This window comes from Myodes glareolus, chromosome 11 (assembly GCF_982192425.1).
Source record: "Myodes glareolus chromosome 11, mMyoGla1.1, whole genome shotgun sequence".
Classification (NCBI taxonomy): domain Eukaryota; kingdom Metazoa; phylum Chordata; class Mammalia; order Rodentia; family Cricetidae; genus Myodes; species Myodes glareolus.
The window spans coordinates 86,381,102-86,399,625 of NC_142036.1; the positions used below are offsets into that span (position 1 = coordinate 86,381,102).

General features: G+C 43.6%; 1 long non-coding RNA gene across 2 annotated transcripts; it reads right to left on the reverse strand.

The window, feature by feature from the left end:
- Nucleotides 1-9,078: 9,078 nt before the first annotated feature.
- LOC125388034 (uncharacterized) lies at nucleotides 9,079-18,247 on the reverse strand. Of its 2 annotated transcripts, XR_007228088.3 has the most exons (5): nucleotides 17,419-18,247; nucleotides 16,997-17,126; nucleotides 16,024-16,221; nucleotides 12,547-12,627; nucleotides 9,079-10,017 (listed from the first exon to the last, which is right to left on the reverse strand). It is a non-coding gene; the product is annotated as an uncharacterized LOC125388034 (long non-coding RNA). The 2 variants fall into 2 exon arrangements; XR_007228089.3 differs by lacking the exons at nucleotides 16,024-16,221; nucleotides 16,997-17,126; nucleotides 17,419-18,247 and adding an exon at nucleotides 12,784-12,884.
- Between the last annotated feature and the right edge of the window lie 277 nt (nucleotides 18,248-18,524).

Below are 18,524 nucleotides of genomic sequence, written 5' to 3' on the forward strand. Positions count from 1 at the left end.
GACTCGTACATTCAGAGAAAGACACGATCTCTTGCTTCTGGCACACGTGTACAGTGCCTAAATGAGACCGAGGTCTTGGGAACCCGGATATGGTTATGTCTATTTTGGTAGCACTCGCTTGCTCCAAGCCTGCAGCGAAGAGGGAATCACCCCCTCTGTGTAAATGTTTGCTTTGTTGGAAATTCTCAAGCAGAAATTAATAGCATACATGCTCCAAAAGGAGCAGTAGATCAAGCATGGTAAACAGCTCCTAGGCAATGTTTAGACTGGCCAAAGCCATCCTATAATCACATTTGATGATGGAGCACTACATTTGACATCCACACACTGGGACAGAAAGCAAACTAGAGATCAAGGACCCATGACAAATAGGTCTATCAGAATAAGTGGATTAATGACGAGACAAGTATCAAATCCCCGCTGAATTTCCCTTTCTTTCCTTCTTTCTCCCCCAACTTTGGTGGCGTAGGCACTGTTAATGAGTCATGAATGTTTGATGTTCTCTTCCAATAGTTACAAAACACACTTGGAACTTGTCTGAGAAGTCACTTTGATCTCTTGTTTGAAGTTATATGCCAGGATTCTGGTCCCCTGTGACATCAGCTATCTTAGAGTCTGGGCTACTAAAGAGCTGAACCTAGCCATACAGAATTGGTGCCAAAAGATGTTTCGAAATGACACAGCAGTGTGCTCAAGAAACCTGTGCTGCTGGGGTGAGTCAGCAACAGGTAGCCAGCTGGCCTGAGGGGCCACGAGGCTGTATCACTTTCCCACAGAGCTGGGCCTGAAGCCTCAGGCACAGACAGTGACAAAGGGGAACAATGTCAGGCAATGCAATTCTTACTTTGAATAATGTCTTAGAGCTGACTTCAAGCCAAATGAAAAGAATGTAGCTTCTTTTTAAAAATTTATTTCGTTTCTGTTGTCCAATTCACAAGTGTTGTTAAATATTTACCAGAAATCTAATGGCAATTCCTTAATGTTTATTAATCAGAGGTAATGTGCTCCGCTAACAGCTCAGTAAACTCCATTAAGGCTGGACAAGGTCTGTCTCAATACCTTAGCACTGCTATCCCATCCTCATAAAGTAAATATTTGCTTTGAGTTTCTCTATGCCAAATTATATGGGATCATGGTGTCTAAATCTCCCTTTGTAAATTAGGAGTGCCTCAAAGAGGAAGCAATAGTAGAATTTGGTCTTGGTAGCCTTTCTACATTTCCTAGACCTAAAACAAAGGGCCAATGGATCCAGAACAACAGGTTTAGGGCATTTATGACCAATGTCTAACAGAAATGTCTTTGAAAATATTCCACTAGTTCAATCCACGTTGATTGATGCACCACGTCTCAGGTGCACCAGGCTGATGTGGTGTCTCCACTAGGGCACTAAAGAGACAGAAGGTGGTCTTTGGCTCCCTTAATTGTTCATGCTTCCAAATGCCCAGCCTCCTTCCTTCTCCAGGACATGTCTCCTTGTTTCCATCTCCATCCTGGCTTTCCTGGCTTTCCCGGGTGCCAGCCTCACACACACTGAGTGTGAGAACAGGTAGGTCAGGACTTTCCTGAGCTTTGAATGGCCAAGCACTCACACAAACCTCCCCCTTCCCTGAGTTTCCTCCATCAGTGTTAGGAGCGGTCATCTGCCTAAAACTGTCATGTCCAGACATTGCATGCATTATTGTTACCATTGCTAACACGCCTGTAGAATTCCCCAGGAAATACTAACTGTAACATAATTCTTACTTACATAGAAATGACTGCCAGTTTCTTTGAGAGAAAGTATTTTGAGTGAAGAAAGTAAAAGGAAAGAGAACATTTCTCACTAAATCACACACACACAAAACTAGACTTTGTAGCAGTAGTCGCAGATAAATCATGTCTTTTTAGTTTCTGCAACCACGGTTAGCTGTAGACAATGCTGTCTTCATTTTAAGACCAATGATCTCCGTTTCAGGGGAGCTAAGCAATATTCCCAAAGGCTATAGCTGTTAAATGATAAGTGTGGGATTCAAATCAAACCATTGTAGCAAGGCAACATTGCTTTAAAAAAAAACACAGAACTGAGTCCATATTATTTTTAAAGTTCATATACCCAACTCTCAAAAAGATTGAGAAAAAACTAAGTGATGAATGAGAAAATAATTCGTCTTACTAGGGTTTGGGGGGAAAAGGACCCCAAGATGGTTGGAATATTTACACTCTCGGTCCCAAGCCAGAATAATCAACAGAATTTGTCTCTGTCCTTTTCCTCTACCACACGATTGTAAGATTGAATGTGGTGTCTGTACACCCGAACACAGATGCATCTGTAATGAAAACCACATCCTCAGTCCCAAAAGGATCAGCTGAGCTCTCCTGGAACTCTTTTCCCCATCAACGTTCGATTAAATAGGTCAGAAAAATAGATTGTGAATGTGAAAAGCTGTAAATGACTCAACTGCCATTTGCAGAATTGAAATCAGTGTGAGGCTCAAAGACCAGTGACAAATCTCCTTACCCTCCCCCACCCACCCATCCAAGCCTCCACCACACCCATCTAACGCTCTTCCCCACACACCCAACACACCACCCCAATCACCCCAACATAACCACCCCAACACCCCACCCCAATCACCCCAACCTCCCACCTCAACCTAACCACCCCAATACCACATCCCACCCACCCCAACTACCCAACCCAACCACCCCAACACCACATCCCACCCACCCCAACCACCCAACCCAACCACCCCAACACCACATCCCACCCACCCCAACCACCCAACCCAACCACCCCAACACCACATCACACCCACCCCAACCACCCAACCCAACCACCCCAACACCACATCACACCCACCCCAACCACCCCAATTCAACCACCCCAGTACCACACCCCAATCACCCCAACCCCTCAAACCCCCACCTCACCCACCCTAATGCTCTGCTGTAGGAACTCCTTCAGCCTGTAGTCTTGAGTGCTGTGGGACACTGGTTTTGTATCCTATAAAGAGTTGTCACTTGTATTGGTTTAACCAAACACTGATTGGTCAATAGCCAGGCAGGAAGTATAGGCAGGGCAACCATAATAGGAGAATTCTGGGAAGCAGAAAGGCTCAGTCTGCAGTCGTCACCTAGATGCAGACACAAGATAAGAATGCCTCACTGAAAAAAGGTATCAAGCCACATGACTAACACAGACAAAAATTGGGTTAATGTAAGATATAATAGTTAATAAGAAGTCTGAGCTAATAGGCCAACCAGTTTAAAATTAATGTAAACCTCTGTATGTTTCTTTGAACTGAATGGCTGCGGGACCAGGAAGGACAGAAACCTCTGTCAACAATGCACCACATCAACCACTCCAAAGCCTACATCACCTACCCTAACACCCTACCCCACCTACCCCAATGCCCCACACTACCCACCACAATGCCCCACACCACCACCCCAACCTCCACCCTAATTACCCCAACCACCCTAACACCCCATTCCAACCACCTCAACCACCCACCCCAACAACCCACCACAACCACACCAACTCCCCAACCCACCTACCCCAAAAACACACCTCACATACCCCAACACCCACCCCAACCAAACTACCCACCCCAATGTTCTACTTCACACACTCCAACACCCCACTCCAACTACACTACCCCCAATCCATCCACTGCTGGTCCACAAGCAGTTTTTAACCTATTTAAGGAACTTGACAAAGGTGGTTAACAAATAAAAAGCTGAGTTCCGAATCCTCCCCATAGCATCAGCAGAAGTCATGGTTTGCTTCTCTCAATGGCTTGCATTGTTCTTTATAAACACCCAGACTCTGGCCACACAGATAAAGGAAGCCTTGGGCCAATTATGCAGAGGACTGAGTTGCAACATGAAATAAGTATATCCCTCAGTGTGATTCATCTGAAAATAAAAAGAATAATTATAAAAGACGATGCCACCTGGTAACGCTTCAAATAAGACACAAGAAACATGCCTGTGTTTGATTTCAAGTCATAAAGAAACACACAAAGCTGAATGTTCAAGAAGCCATGAGCCATGGATCAGTTAGCCAGAAGCCATGATTCAACACCTCAGTTAGTCATATCCTTAGGTATGCATGACCAAAGAATTATAGCCTTAGGTTGCATAGCAAAAGTACCTCAATGTATTATTACTTTTTTGTTTTAAATACACAGTGATGTTTGGGTATGAATGGCAGTTATTATTGTAGGGTGGGAATGGGGCCTCTGGAGCTTTAAAGAGCACCAGTGGGCCAGTGTAGCCCAGGTGGATCACTACTCTGCTGTGTTATATAAGAAGATTTGGAAAGCATCTCCTTTGGGCCTAGTGTAGCCAAAAATACTATCATAGCTACATAACCTGGGCGAATCTGGGTTATTTACCCTCTCCAATGACTCCGTTTCCACACCTCCAGAAAGGAACTCAGTACACCTTCCAGGATCTCCAGAATGGAGCTCAGTACACCTTCCAGGATCATCTCCAGAAAGGAGCTCAGTACACCTTCCAGGATCATCTCCAGAAAGGAGCTCAGTACACTGTTGGTGGAAACTGTTAGTTCCTTCCCAGTTGCTCAGCCCAAAAATAATCACACAGAAACTACACTATTTAAATCACTGCCTGGCCCATCACTTAAGCATACTGCTAGCTAGTTCTTATGTCTTTTATTGACCCATTACTATTAATCTGTGTATCCACATGGCTGTGGCTTACCAACAAGGTTCCGGTGGGCTCCGGCGGCAGCTACGTGGCTTTTCCCTCACTCTGCCTTCTTCCTCCCAGGATTCAGTTTAGTTTTCCCACCTAGGTCTACTCTGCCCTATCACAAGCAAAAGCAGTTTCTTTATTCATTAACCAATAAAGCAATAAAAACAACACATATACAGAAGGACTTCCTACATCAGTACACCTTACAGGATCATGTTTTGATATGGAGCCCTAGTCATCAGAATTTCAAAAATTAGTGTAGATGAGCATAGATATTTTATTTCCTCTCATCATTTTTGATTCATATAATTTATAAAATGAATATATATGCCACCTATAAAGTGCCTCACAATTTCTTTCATCAGCGTAATTTTAAAGTATCTTTTGAGAATGAAAAAAAATGACTTAGAAGTAGAAGAATATGTCCCCTGTGCTGATTAGTTTTGTCAACTTGACACAAGCTACAGTCACTGGAAAGGAGGGAGTCTCAACTGAGAAAACGCCTCAGAAAGACACAGCGGCAATGCGTTTTCTTAACTGGTGATCAATGTCGGAGGGCCCAGACTATTGTGGGTAGGGACATCTGGGCTAGTGGTCCTGGGTTCTATGAGAAAGTAGGTGAACTCTAAGAGAAATATACATAGAACCTCCTGGGAAGGGGAAATAGACAAGATCTCCTGAGGAAGTTGGGAGTATGGGGTGGAGGTAGAAGGGAGAGCAGAAGGGGAGGAGGAGGAAGGGGAGTGGGGAGGAGAACTCGAGGGAACAGAATGGTCGAGATGGGGGAAGGACAGAGAGGGAGAACAAGGAAAGAGATATATTGATTGAGTGAGTCTTGTTTGTTATGGGGCTAGCAAGAAACCTGGCACTAGAGAAATGCCCAGAAATTCACAATAATAACTCCAGCTAAGACCCTAAGCAGTAGTGGAGAGGGGGCCTGAACTGGCCTTGCCCTGTAGTCAGATCTATGACTGTGTTAAATGTCACCATAGTATCTTCATCCAGCAACTGATGGAAGCAGATGCAGAGATCCACAGCTGAGCACTGGGCTGAGCCCCCAAAGTCCAGTCGAAGGGAGAGATGAACGATAATACGGGCAAAGAGTTCAAGACCATTTGGGGGACACCCACTGCAACAGCTTACCTGAGCTAATGGGAGCCCACTAACTCTGGCCTGACAGCCGGAGAACCAGCATAGGACCAAGATAGGCCCTCTGAATGTGGGTGACAGTTGTATGATTGGGGAAGACGGTGGGGTCACTGGCAGTAAGACCAGAATTTATCCCTACTGCTTGTACTGGTTTTTTGGAACCCATTCTCTTTAGGTTCAGCCTAGATATAGTGGGAAGGGCCTTGGTCCTGCCTCAAAGCAATGTGCAAGACTTTGGTGTCTTCCGATGGGAAACTTTACCCTGTCTGAGGAGTGGATGGGGGGAAGACGGAGGGAGTGGGAGGAGGGGAGAGAGTGGGAACTGGGATTAGTATGTAAAATAAGCAAAGATGTTCTTTAAAAATTAATTAATTAATTCAAAAATGAAAGTATACTGAGCAAGCTATAAGGAGCAAGTCAGTAAGTAGCATTCCCCCAGGGCCTCTTCAGGTTCCTGACTCCTGACTCCAGGTTCCTGCCCTGTTTGAGTACCTGTTATGACTTTCTTTGGTGATAAACTTGATTTTGAGAGGGAGAAAACAAGGAAAGCATGAGAGGGATTAGAAGAAAGGGAGGAAGAAAAGTAAAAAAATGATATAATTATATTTTAACTTTTAAAAATAAAACTTTAATTAAAAAGATATACAATCCTAAGAATAAACCCAACAAAGGACAGTGTGCTGATATTTCATTTGTATTTTAACAAATAAAGCTTGCCTGAAGAACAGAACACAAAGCAGCCACACTGGTCAGCCATACAGGTCAGGTGGTGGTCGCACACACCTTTAATGTCAGCAGCCACAATAGTTAGCCATAGAGGCCAGGCAGTGGTGGTGTACACCTTTTATCCCAGCACTGGAGAGAAATATAAGGCAGGTTGAGACAGGAACTTGCTTTTTCAGTGTGAAGATTTCACAGAGGAAAGAGCTCTCTAGTAGCTTGGCTGCTTTTGCTTTTCTGACCTTCAGGTTGAACCCCAATATCTATCTCTGGGTTTTTGTTATTCACGCTATAGGAGAAGAACATCTTCTACAGCAAGAACTTTAAGACCATGAATAATTTGAAGAAAGTTCTAGAAAGTAGACAGAGTTTGTAGATCAGGAAAACGAATATTAGAAGAATGACAATGTTTGCAAAAGTGATCTACAGAGCCTACATAATACCCATCAAAACCCAATTATAGTCTTGAAAGCACTAATAAAATAGTGTATGAATGGACCAAAGAGTCTCAATGGGCAATGCAGTCAATCCTTAGCAAAGGAACGATGCTGAGGTACCACGGTATCCAACCTCATATAGATTCACAGTAACAAAAGCATAGTAAGCTTACACAGAGACAGACACACAAACTAAAGGAATAAAAAGTCATAAATAAACACACAGCACAGCTACAGCTGAGTTTTTGACAAAAATGTTAAAAAATGCACACTGTAAAAAAAATTGCAGATCATGGAGAAAAGTCAGATTCCTCTGCAGAAGAGTGAAACTAGATCCATGACCCCTAGTCTGCTCACAATCAATTAAAAATGGATCAGAGACCTCAACATTAGACCAGGAACTTTGAAACTGCTGGGAGACAGTGAGGACGGGGTGCTTTAAGGTGTAGTCTGACACAAGGGTTTTCTGGAAAGACCCCAATACAACAACTAAAACCAAAAATTCACAAATGGTGACATCAGTGCAGAGAGAGCCTGCATGAAGAACTCCACAGCAAGGAAACAGGCCTGAGGAAAGAGGCGGCCTACAACACAAGAGGACGGATAGCTAGCCTATGACTGACAAAGTTAACACCCAAGGAAGTCACCTACCCAAATTAATGGGTTAATGGACAGAACAGATAGTTTCCAAAAGAAGAAATATAACTGGCCAATAAAAAAACTGAAAAAAAAAGATTCTCAATATCTTCAGCCATGGGGAAAATCCAAATTAAAACAACTCTGGGATCCCATCTCACTCCAGTTAGAACAAACTTAAGTGTTTTTTAAATCAATCACATGGGGACATTATCTGTGCTCACTCCGCTTCATTTTGGTAGCTCTGTTACCTTTCCCCTGTTGTGATAAAATGCCTGGAATAAGCTCAGCTCGGCAAAGATTTATTAGGCTTCATATCCAGATTTCTGAGAGTTTGAGGCCATCCTGACCTACATGGTGAACCCCATTTCAAAAACCCAAACAAAACAATAATAACAGAATAAACATACAAATTAAGTGAAAGAAGCTAGGCTGCAAAGATTTCATAATATGTAATTCCCTGTGACTTAAATTTAAACAAAAGGCAAAATTACAGAAATCAAAAGCAAGAGAGAGTTTACCGAGAAGCAGGTGTGGGTGGGAGCAAACTGACTGCAGAGAGACAAAGGAAGTTGGAGGGGCCATACGTATGCTGGATAACACATCCTGGGATCATTTAAACCACTACAAGCATCTCTCAAAACTCAGATTGTGCCCTACAGCTAGAGCATATAATTGTATGACATTTATAGCTCAAGAAAGCTTTTGAAGCCAGTTGTCCTTCGGAAAACATTGGACACCTGTTTCAGGTTCACCTTGGGGGAAAAAAGTTGTAAACAAGCACAGGCTTTTCTCTTGAGAAATTCAGTCTACATAGGGAGCAGGAGATGGTAGTTCACAATCAAGTAGTCCAAGTGAATTAGAAAATGTCAAGAAGCCACAAATAGCACAGGGAGAATAAAGTAATTTGCACTAATAAGGAGAGAACGATCCTGAAAATACTAAGTTCAGTAGCTACCAGCTACTGTTAGCAGCAGTGTTAGTCTTTCAGCCATCAAAATACATAAGAGAAATGATTTCAAATCGGAAAGATTTATTACTGTTCTGGACTCCACAGTCTCCATCCATGCTGACGTGTTCCATGGCTGCAGGGCAGAGGATCTAATTAATGAGAGTGCTCACGACTGAGCAGGTCACTTAAGAGGACAGGTCTGCATTCTGCAACCTAATGGAGCAAATTCCAGGTAGAGGGAACAGTGGGAGCCAGGCAGGACGCAAAGCCCAGTTACTGCAAGTTTGAGGCTAAACTGTAGGGGTTCCTGGTGACTTCTTGGGGCCCAGTTCTCTATACTCACAGCATATCAGGGACAAGGGGCTGCTTCGGTCATCCTGAGGACAGCTCCTCCTGAGCTGTGAGCTGCTATTTAATCACGGTTCGTGTATTTTAAGAAAATAAAGTTCTGGCACGTCATTAATTGGTGAAAACACAACGCTCTATGGCTCTCCATTCATTTGATTTATTAAAATTGAGAAAACTGCCTAGCAATGTAGAATCACGGAATTGAAGGGAGGGATTTGGAAAGTTACAGATTGTCTGATAACAATGAGGAGTTCGAAGAGGAGAAAGATGTGAAATGTTCAATTGGTGATTATTTAGAATCTTATAGCTCATATAAAATAGCTTTCACATTTAATCTTGATGAAAATCGTGATGTAGGTACCACTGTGTTCCCCACTTTACACATGAGTAAACTGAGGCACAGAACAAAGACTTGCCCTGCCAACAGCCAGGAGTGGCTCTCGAGCTAGCGGATGCAGACTTCTGCCTCCAGTGACTAACCACAGCTCCACCAGCCTCCAGCCTCGAAGCCGGAATGGAGGTTCTAGATTCCAAATGCCAAGTTATCCCCACCACAGGCATCTGCTTCTGCATGCCTACGCAGGTTGTCATCACTGGGTTTCTGGGGCAACTCGCTGTTTTGTAACAGAATTCTTCCTTTACTCCTCAGATTTTAGAGGGGTGTTCCTCATTTTCACGGATGGAAAATTTCTCTCAGCTACACTCATTTTACAAACCACTCTAACCAAACCACGACGAGCTAAGCCACAACAAAAAAGCCTTAGCAACATGCATCTCATCCACAAGGAGGGAGCGAAGAACAGACACCAGCCACATGGAACCTCTGCTTTCATTTGGCCTGAACATGAGGGGATAGAAACCAAGCTGATGGCGCACATCTGTGGAACTCATTTGCAGAACAAATACTTGGTGGTGTTTCACTTTATGGTCATCTCCCTTTTAGGGGGCCAAGGCTGAGGAAGGCAGGAAGCCCTTCTTCACATTCCTCACTGGAGCTTGCTGTTTCATCCTTGTTGAACAGGATGCTGGGAGGAGGGAGGTATTTTTCCTGGAGCAGCTATATAGACTCTACAGCTGGAAAGAGAAATATTGATATTTGAGAGGAAATTATCTCCATCTTCCGAGGCTTAAGAGACAGCAAAGGCAGGAATCCCACAGACAGTCCCGGACGGAAGGAAGGACGGTGTCAGCCTTGACTGGACGAGGACGTCAGCCGGGCCTTGCCATACTACCAGTGCCTGAGGCCTCCTGGAGAGAGAGCTTTAACGTATCTCTGATGATACTATCTTTGGAAATGTGATCCTTTTAAGTTTCTAGTCCTAACCGCAGGCATAGTTGAAACAATTATTTAGAAAAAGGAATGGAAGGAGGCAGAGAATTGTAGGAGAGTTTTGGTTTGGTGGTTATCTTCCCTAGGTGGTTTAAAGACTAGAAAGGTGTTTGGAGTCAAATTCTAGAAAAAAATTCTGACAAGGAAGGATGCTTTCTGGAGCTATGTTTAAGAGTCATCAACAGGCACAAAATTAAAAAAGAATGAGACTGTAGTGGTGTTCTTTTGAAGTCTCCAGCTAGACTCAACATGATTCAGGAAGTCCCATTTGTCTGTCTTTCTCTCTCTGTCTCTCTCTGTCTCTCTCTGTCTCTGTTTCTCTCTCTCTCTCTCTCTCTCTCTCTCTCTCTCTCTCTCTCCTACTCACTCAGAGTTTCTGAACAAAGAAAAGCTACTAAAAACCCAGTTCGACATCCTTGATGAGTATTGAAGCTTCCTCCCTCCCTGATACCACCAGTCACCCGAATCCCCTAGCTCCAAGCTTTTGATAGTACTTGGGCACAAACCCAACTTGTGGTGGACATATCATCCCCATTCCCCAACAATCTATAAAATCTTCCTATCCTGGCTCAGGCGTGTGACTTCTCTGGCCTTGATCTATGGGACTGGTGAATCTGCCTGGGAGTTGTTTTACCCTCAAGAAACCTGCTGTTATACTTCCCCAACTCAGCTTGGTCTGGTTCACTACATCAACAGAGAAACTTATTATTTGGGGCAGAAAACCTATTTCATGGGAGAGGGAATTAAGCTCCTAAGATCTAAATGAACTATGCAGAAATTCACTGTGTTCTGCTGCTTTCTGTTCATGGTCACTTATGTAAGAAGGCTATTTACCAGATGCTGGTCAAAGTCTAGTCGGCAGCAGCAAGTAGCTGTGTCTAAAACAGTGCTTGTGGGAGCTACATACAGCACCTAGTAGGAGTCTAATCATTAATTTGGTCTAAATTATATTTTACATATCTAAGTGTTAAATATATGGTAAATGTTTTATTCATATGTATTTATATAATATATCTTGGAAAACAAATCCAGTTTTTATGGCTGCAAGCAGTTTGCTGAGCTGGGCTCAAACAGCTCCCCCGTCTGCTCTCACCAGTTCCTGTTTGCCCATTTTTGAGAAGAAAGCTTGAAAAACCCAGATCACCAATTTGACTTCAGTTTTATGGCTCAAATATATGCAGTTTTAGATCCTGTGTTTGCCCAGCTGAACCATAAACTTTTCAACTGCTGGATTATAAACTAAAGGAAGTATCTGAAAAAAAGGGGCTCATGTTTGTCACTTGGAGCAGGTTTGGCAGAGGCAGGGGTTACTTTATTTCAATATCAAGTCTGTGACTGTCAAGGAAGAAGCTGAGCTACAGGGAGTCACAACCTTCATGCTTACTGAATTGTATCCCTTCTCTCAAAGTATTTTAATAAGCCTGCTTCCTTCTACAATTGCTTTGCTATGCCCAATATTAGATAAGATGGAGAAAAGGGACGTCCACCATCTCCCAAGAGCTAAGCAGAATCCAGACTTCGATTCCTAGCTAATGACGCCCACAAACCTTGGCTCTGCACTCAGAACTTTCTGTGATCACCGCTTCTCTCTGCCAGATTCACGTCTCCACCTTCCACCCGGCTATGACACCAGACTCAACGTCTACTAAGGTCAAAGAGGAACTCAGCACTTGTGAAAAAGGACACTCTGAGGGTTTGATGGGCATTAAAATGCTCTTATAAAACAAAAACTTCATAGAAGTAGTGACTTAGTGAAGAGCATGTGAGCCCTGACATCTTTAAATGAAGTTTACCGTTCCCGAGAAATAAAGCCAGCCCACATAGCGGAAAACACTCTGCCGACTCTCAGGTATTTAAGTAACAAGTCCCGAGTGTCTCTCTCTGTGCCTTAGGTTGAAAAAGGGGAGCATGCATGCCAACGCCCCCTTGTTGTAAAGGGGTCCAGAAAATGGCCGCATCCTCTGAGCAGCACACAATGCTCCTGGGAAGAACATGCCCAGAGACACTGAATTTACTATTACCACACCATTTCACTTTCTATGGTTTGAAATCTGCATTTAAACATACATTATCAGGGACATTCTTCTCAGGAAATAATTCCATGATAACATAATTCAAAAAGTAATTGTGATCTTAAACAAACTGTGTCAACCTTGAAATACCGAACTACTTCCTCAGTGAAGCCCAATAATGATAAAAGGTCAAGAGGAGCCTACCATAAGTTAGCGTTTTTATTTGATTTCAGTTCTATTTTATGTGGATGAATGTTTTACCTGAATGTAGATCTATGTGCACCACGTACGTGCCTGGTACCCACAGGAGCCAGCCAGAAGACAGCAGTGGGTTCCCTGGATCTAGAATTAGAGACAATTGTGAGCTCTCTCCAGGGTACTGGGAACTGAACTTGGTCCTCTAGAAGAGCACCCAGTGTTCTTAACTCCATCTCCCTAGGGCCCTACTGTTTTACTCTCTTCACTTAGTGCTCAGTTGATTTGGGTTGATCATCTCACCCAGCCACAGGATTGCCTTGCTGCTTTGGTTGTTAGCCTTACTCCTGCATGTTGACGCTGCGGGTCATTTTGCGTATTACTTGACTGGCTGTGGAGTGGATGTCCAGGCTGAACATTATTTTGGGTTGTGTGGTTAAGGTTATTCAGGGTAAGATTAATAATTGACTCAGTGGAGCTAGCAATTAAACCACAAGTTCTCCTGGTTCTTAGGTTTTCCGGCTTGAAATAGAATGGCCCCTCCCGCCTGCCCTGGCCTCCACCTGACACACCATCCATCCTAAAGATCATCGGCCTCCCAGGAGGTAATTCTTTGTAGTCAATTAACACCCTCTTGGTTCTGCTTTCTGGAGAATATTTAGACCCCTCTGTAAAGCTGTCCAAAATTGTTGATTCACTGGTTCCTTGGCTTAATAATTTCTCTTCTAACCTAACCTCAGTGAGATCAGGGAACCAATTATTTCCCAGTGTCTGGATGAGTATGTTTCGTAGAAATTGCAGTAGTCACCTGGTAGCAAACTGAGGCAAAGCCTTGGCCTATTTGACATAATTTTACTAAGCGTTTACTATGATATACTTCATGCAAAGTTTTCACTGCTCAGATAATTCAGACGTGGGGTGATATCTGAGGGAGGGCGTACCCTTAAGTCCCCTCGGCTCCGTCTGAAAAGAGCGCGTAGGCGGAAGCTCTCCATCCTCCCACTATCCCACAGGGGCCTGGCCTTCTCTTGTACATTCTCCCTTCACATTTATGCAGCCAGCTGTTCGTGAACATTCCCACCACATCTGGCCCCGGGTTAACCCTGGGCTTGCTTTTGCATTGTTGTTACCAGGATTTACAGGAAGAAATGAAATAATGAATTAAAAATGTAAGGAAAATAGGAGGAAAGACCTTCACTTTCTTGAAATTCTGCCTCCGCTATTGAACTCTTTGTCACCACCCACCCTGTACTGCTGGCCCACGTCAGTGTGCACTGCTGGCTCACATCAGTGTGTACCGCTGGCTCACATCAGTGTGTACTGTGTGCTCACATCAGTGTGCACCGCTGGCCCATGTCAGTGTGTACAGCTGACCCACGACAGTGTGCACCGCTGGCCCACGTCAGTGTGCACCGCTGGCTCACATCAGTGTGTACCGCTGGCTCACATCAGTGTGTACCGCTGGCTCACATCAGTGTGTACCGCTGGCTCACATCAGTGTGTACAGCTGGCCCACGTCAGTGTGTACAGCTGACCCATGACAGTGTGCACCGCTGGCCCACATCAGTGTGTACTGCTGGCCCACATTGGTTGTTCTGGGTGCTTTGTTTTGTTTTTTTTTACACTCACATCTAAACAATTTTAATTTTTGAACATCATCATCCCAGTTTCAAGAGCCCAAGGGTTAGAAATAGCAAAAATGGTACAGGGAACCCCTGTTTATACTGAGCCTGTAATTAGCACACATTTGGGTATAAAGACCTCTGGTTGTGAGGCCCCCTGGCCTCAAGGTGATTCAAATACCCTTTCACCTACACTTGAACTTAAAGAGAGGTCAGAATTTCTTATTGAGGTGGTTCTCAGAGAGTGACTCCTCATCACTATCACCATCAGCTGGAAATGCAAACTGTTGCCCAATTCCTACTGGAGACCCAAGGTGGGGCCTGAATCGTTTCAGCAAGCCTTCCACAGGATATGACCAGGAAAAATGAAAACAGCTGTTCTGTATTTACCCCGACACTGCCACCATCAAATAGACAAAAAAGAAGTGAAGTCCTGCCCTGAGGACAAGGAGTGTCCGAAAACTTAGAGGGTTCATAAACTGATTACCGAACATTGTGTGTTCTGTGAATGTAACGTTCATCTGGGGATGAAGCAAAGGCAGGTCATAAAATAAAGGTCATGTCTGCGCAGCCCATTAAACCTTCCTGCAGAGCTGTGACTCATTATGGCTGAATTCTGTGATCACGGAGGTGGTAAGAACAGAGGAGAAGCAGATGGGTGAGAAGATTGAATGTGGCTGTGTCACTGGGGTGCAAGATAGGTCGAAAGTTCCACAGCAGCACCATCAGGAAGCTGAGGCAGGAGGATTTTGAGTTTTAGGAAATTAGAGACTACACCAACACTTCTATTTTTAAACTTAGCGATAATAATAGTATTATTTACTATTAAGGGGCTTTTAGACATAAAGTGAAGAAAAACAAGCCTACAATCTACATCCCCAGAGAACCTAGACAACAAAGAGGACCTTAAGAGAGAGAAACATGGATCTAAATAGGAAGGGGAAAAGACAAGATCTCCTGAGTAAATTGGGGAGCTTGGGGGTCATGGGAGAGAGGGTAGAAAGGAAGAGCAGGGGAAGAGAAGGGAGAAAGGAAAAATGTATAGTGCAATAAAAAATTAAAAAGAAAAGAAGAAGAAAGACATCTAGCAAATGGGAAATCAAGATTAAGTTTTAAGAAAATACAGGAGCCAGACATCATTGTGCACACATGGACCACAAGAGGTGGGAGCAGAGGGCTCAGGAGTTTCACCATCCTGTTAGGTGGCTAACAGAAATGGTACTAAGCATACAAGCGTACTCAGCTTCAGGTCCCACCTCCTGTGTGCCTTCTACTGTATTCATATTCCAGCATACGAATTACAATCGCTACTCGTTAGAATTTGACATGTCGTATGAAAGGGAGGAAAGCAGAGAGTGTATGAGGCCCACTGAGGAATGGCTATGACCTTCAGGTAAAACATCATCTATCGTGTGTGTGTGTGTGTGTGTGTGTGTGTGTGTGTGTGTGTGTGTGCATGTGCACACATGCTCATGCATGCAGGGCAAGGAAAGCACACAAGAGTGTTTGTGTCCCAGGAAGCCAAAGGCATCTGCTGCCCCTGAAGCTGGAGTTATAGGCAGTTGTGAGTATCGTGATATGGGTGCCAAGGAACTGAACTTGGGTTCTCTGCAACAACATAAACACTCATAACAGCTAAGTCACCTTCCTCCCAGTCTCCTATAAATTATTATCATTTATTTTCTCTTTAGTTTTTTAAATCTATTATACAGCCACTACTCTAAGTAGGATCTGAGTAGGATCGTTGGCCCTGAGTAAAGATGATTTTCTGGACACCCAGGAAGGTTGTGAGATAGCTATCTAGCAAGAGTGTGCTTTATTAAGATAGAATATCAATTTGACAGAACTTGGAGTCACCTAGGAGACACACCTCTGTGCATGTCTGTGAAAACTAAACGCTAATTGAGATGGGAAGACTGACCCTGGGTGTGAGTAGCAGCATTCCATGAGCTGGAGTCCCAGACTGGATGAAAAGGAGAACATGATCAGACCACCAACCATAATTCACTTTGCTTCTTGACTGTAGGCACACTGTGACCAGGGTTCCTGCCACCATACCTTCTCCACCATGACATGCCGTGGCTACACACTGAATTTAAGGTCAACTTGGACTCTTCATCTTAAAAAAAAAATAGAAATAAAAACAAGAGCAATTAAATACAACAATCCAAACAAAAGTAAAAAAAAAATAGCATCATAACCTGCATCAGTCAAAAACACAAGCTTCTGTTCTCCATCAAGTACCTACTGGAGACCAAGGGTGGGCCCAGAAATATGTCTAAATAGGCATTCTATCCAATAAACAGACAGAACTTTAAAACACTAGTATTGCACATAGCATTTTGTGAATAGAAATTGAAAAATATAGTGAGCAACATTATAGAGTATACTAGAGATCTGGGAGGAGAGGGGAGTCCTTGTGTAGCTCAGGCTAGGCCAAACTTACTACGTAGTTGAGAGACAGCCTTTGAACTACTGCTCACCCTTCCTTTACATCCCAGTGTTTGGGACACAGGCATACACACCATGCTTGTTTTTGTTTTAAAAGGGACTCTAGGGCCTCTGTGTTTTTCTGGTAAGCTGTGCTGGCTTACAGTTGTGGCAGAGTTGAATGACCCAATGGAAAGGATACTGAGGTGCTGATTTCCCTTGTTTGCTCTCTGATTCCTCTGCAAGGCGCAGGGTTGCTGTTTCTCACCCTACTGTTGGTTCATGTTCAGCAAATCTCTGATGCTACAATCCTGTTCTCACAAGGCCTCTTGGTGCTGTATCAGGTTCATTAACTTGACTGGCCTAGAAATTTTTCTTTAGAAGAGTTGAACGACCTAGTTTTGAAACATTTCAAAACTGCATTTTTATCCTTGATGGTGTCAAGTTAAATAATAATTTAGTACCTGGAAAAATATGTCACCGAGATATATGGAAAGGACAAAGTTAGAGGGCACGGCCAGGAACTCCCACTTCACTTCCGTCACCAGGATCACACAGCCAGACACTGCGCGGAGCAGAGCTGCGCTGGAAAATCTAAACAGACACAGAATGTGAACAATTAAGAAGATGTCAAGAACAAATGGCTGGTCCTTTTGAAGAGTAAATAGTGGGTGATGCATTTATTTCTTCAGCACCCTTGGGGAAAAATAAGCAGAAATAGAATAGAAAAGACTTTGTTCCAATGGCTTGTTAGTCTGAAGAGCAGCTGTGCTTAATTTGGCTTTCCCAAGACCAAAGAGCAAAGATTTGGAACTGTCCAGATACATTTATCTTTGATATATTCATTCATTCATCAATGACTCTCCACAGAATAGCCACCACATACCAAGGAAACCTTGGGCAAGGCCCTAGGGAGGCATGGAGTCATCTCTCTCATGGGCTCTCCTCTATCCCTTGGTTTCTTCTCTGCCTTTTGTTGGACTCACAGATTCTTCGGTGGCCAGGAAATGTGCTGCCTCCTTCCATGCTGCTCGTTGCTAGGGGACAGTCTGAAGAAACAGAACCCGGACGTCTACTTTTGAATGAGGCCTGCCGTCTCTTGATCGTCCACCAGTTGGGCTCTACCTCTCAGAACAACACTATGTATAACATGATCCTTGAGAGATAGTTCCTGTTTGCTTTCTAAACCAAGGAAGTGCCGAAAGGAAAGGAAAGGAAGCCCCTATTCATTACTTCAAGCAACCATACACCTCAATTGATCAATTTTCAAAACAGGTTTGTCAACTCACATGACAGAAGAGCTGTAAGTAAGTGTATAACGCAAGCCATTCCTTTTTCTTTTGTGAGACGGGGTCTCACTGTTTCCCTGGCTAACCTGGAAGGCACTATGTATATACCAAGGGTGATCTTGAGTTTGTGGTTATCCTCCTGACTCAGGGCAAACATTACAGGCATAGACCACCACATCTAGCCCAAGAGAAAATTCTTAAAACAGCAAACCCTGAAACCAACTTCCTTATTTAAAAGGGCAAAGAAACTACAGATAAAAAGACTCTACTTTTCTTCTGCCGTATATTTGAAATTGTTTGATGTAAGCCCACGTCAGATCTACAGAAGGATACACTGGAGTGCGGCAGAGAACAGCTGGCTTCAGAGGGATTGGTGCGGAAGGGAAAGTCTCACTGCTCGTGTGGAGACGTCCTGAACTTCAGCATCAGCCTGAAATCAAAACGACTCTCCTAATTCTCAGGCAAGATCATCACACTACGGACAAAGAAGTATCATGTTCATTGCTTTAACAATGAGATTATAAAGCATAGCTACCTAGAAATGTAAGATCATTACAGTTTCTCTACTATAACTCTTTAAAGTCTAAGTTCCTTCTACAACATCGTAGGAAAACTTTTGTTTATTTAAGAAAATGCAATGATTACAACGTTTATACCATAGGAAATACACTATGTGCCCAAAATATGTGCGTCTCTATTTTTC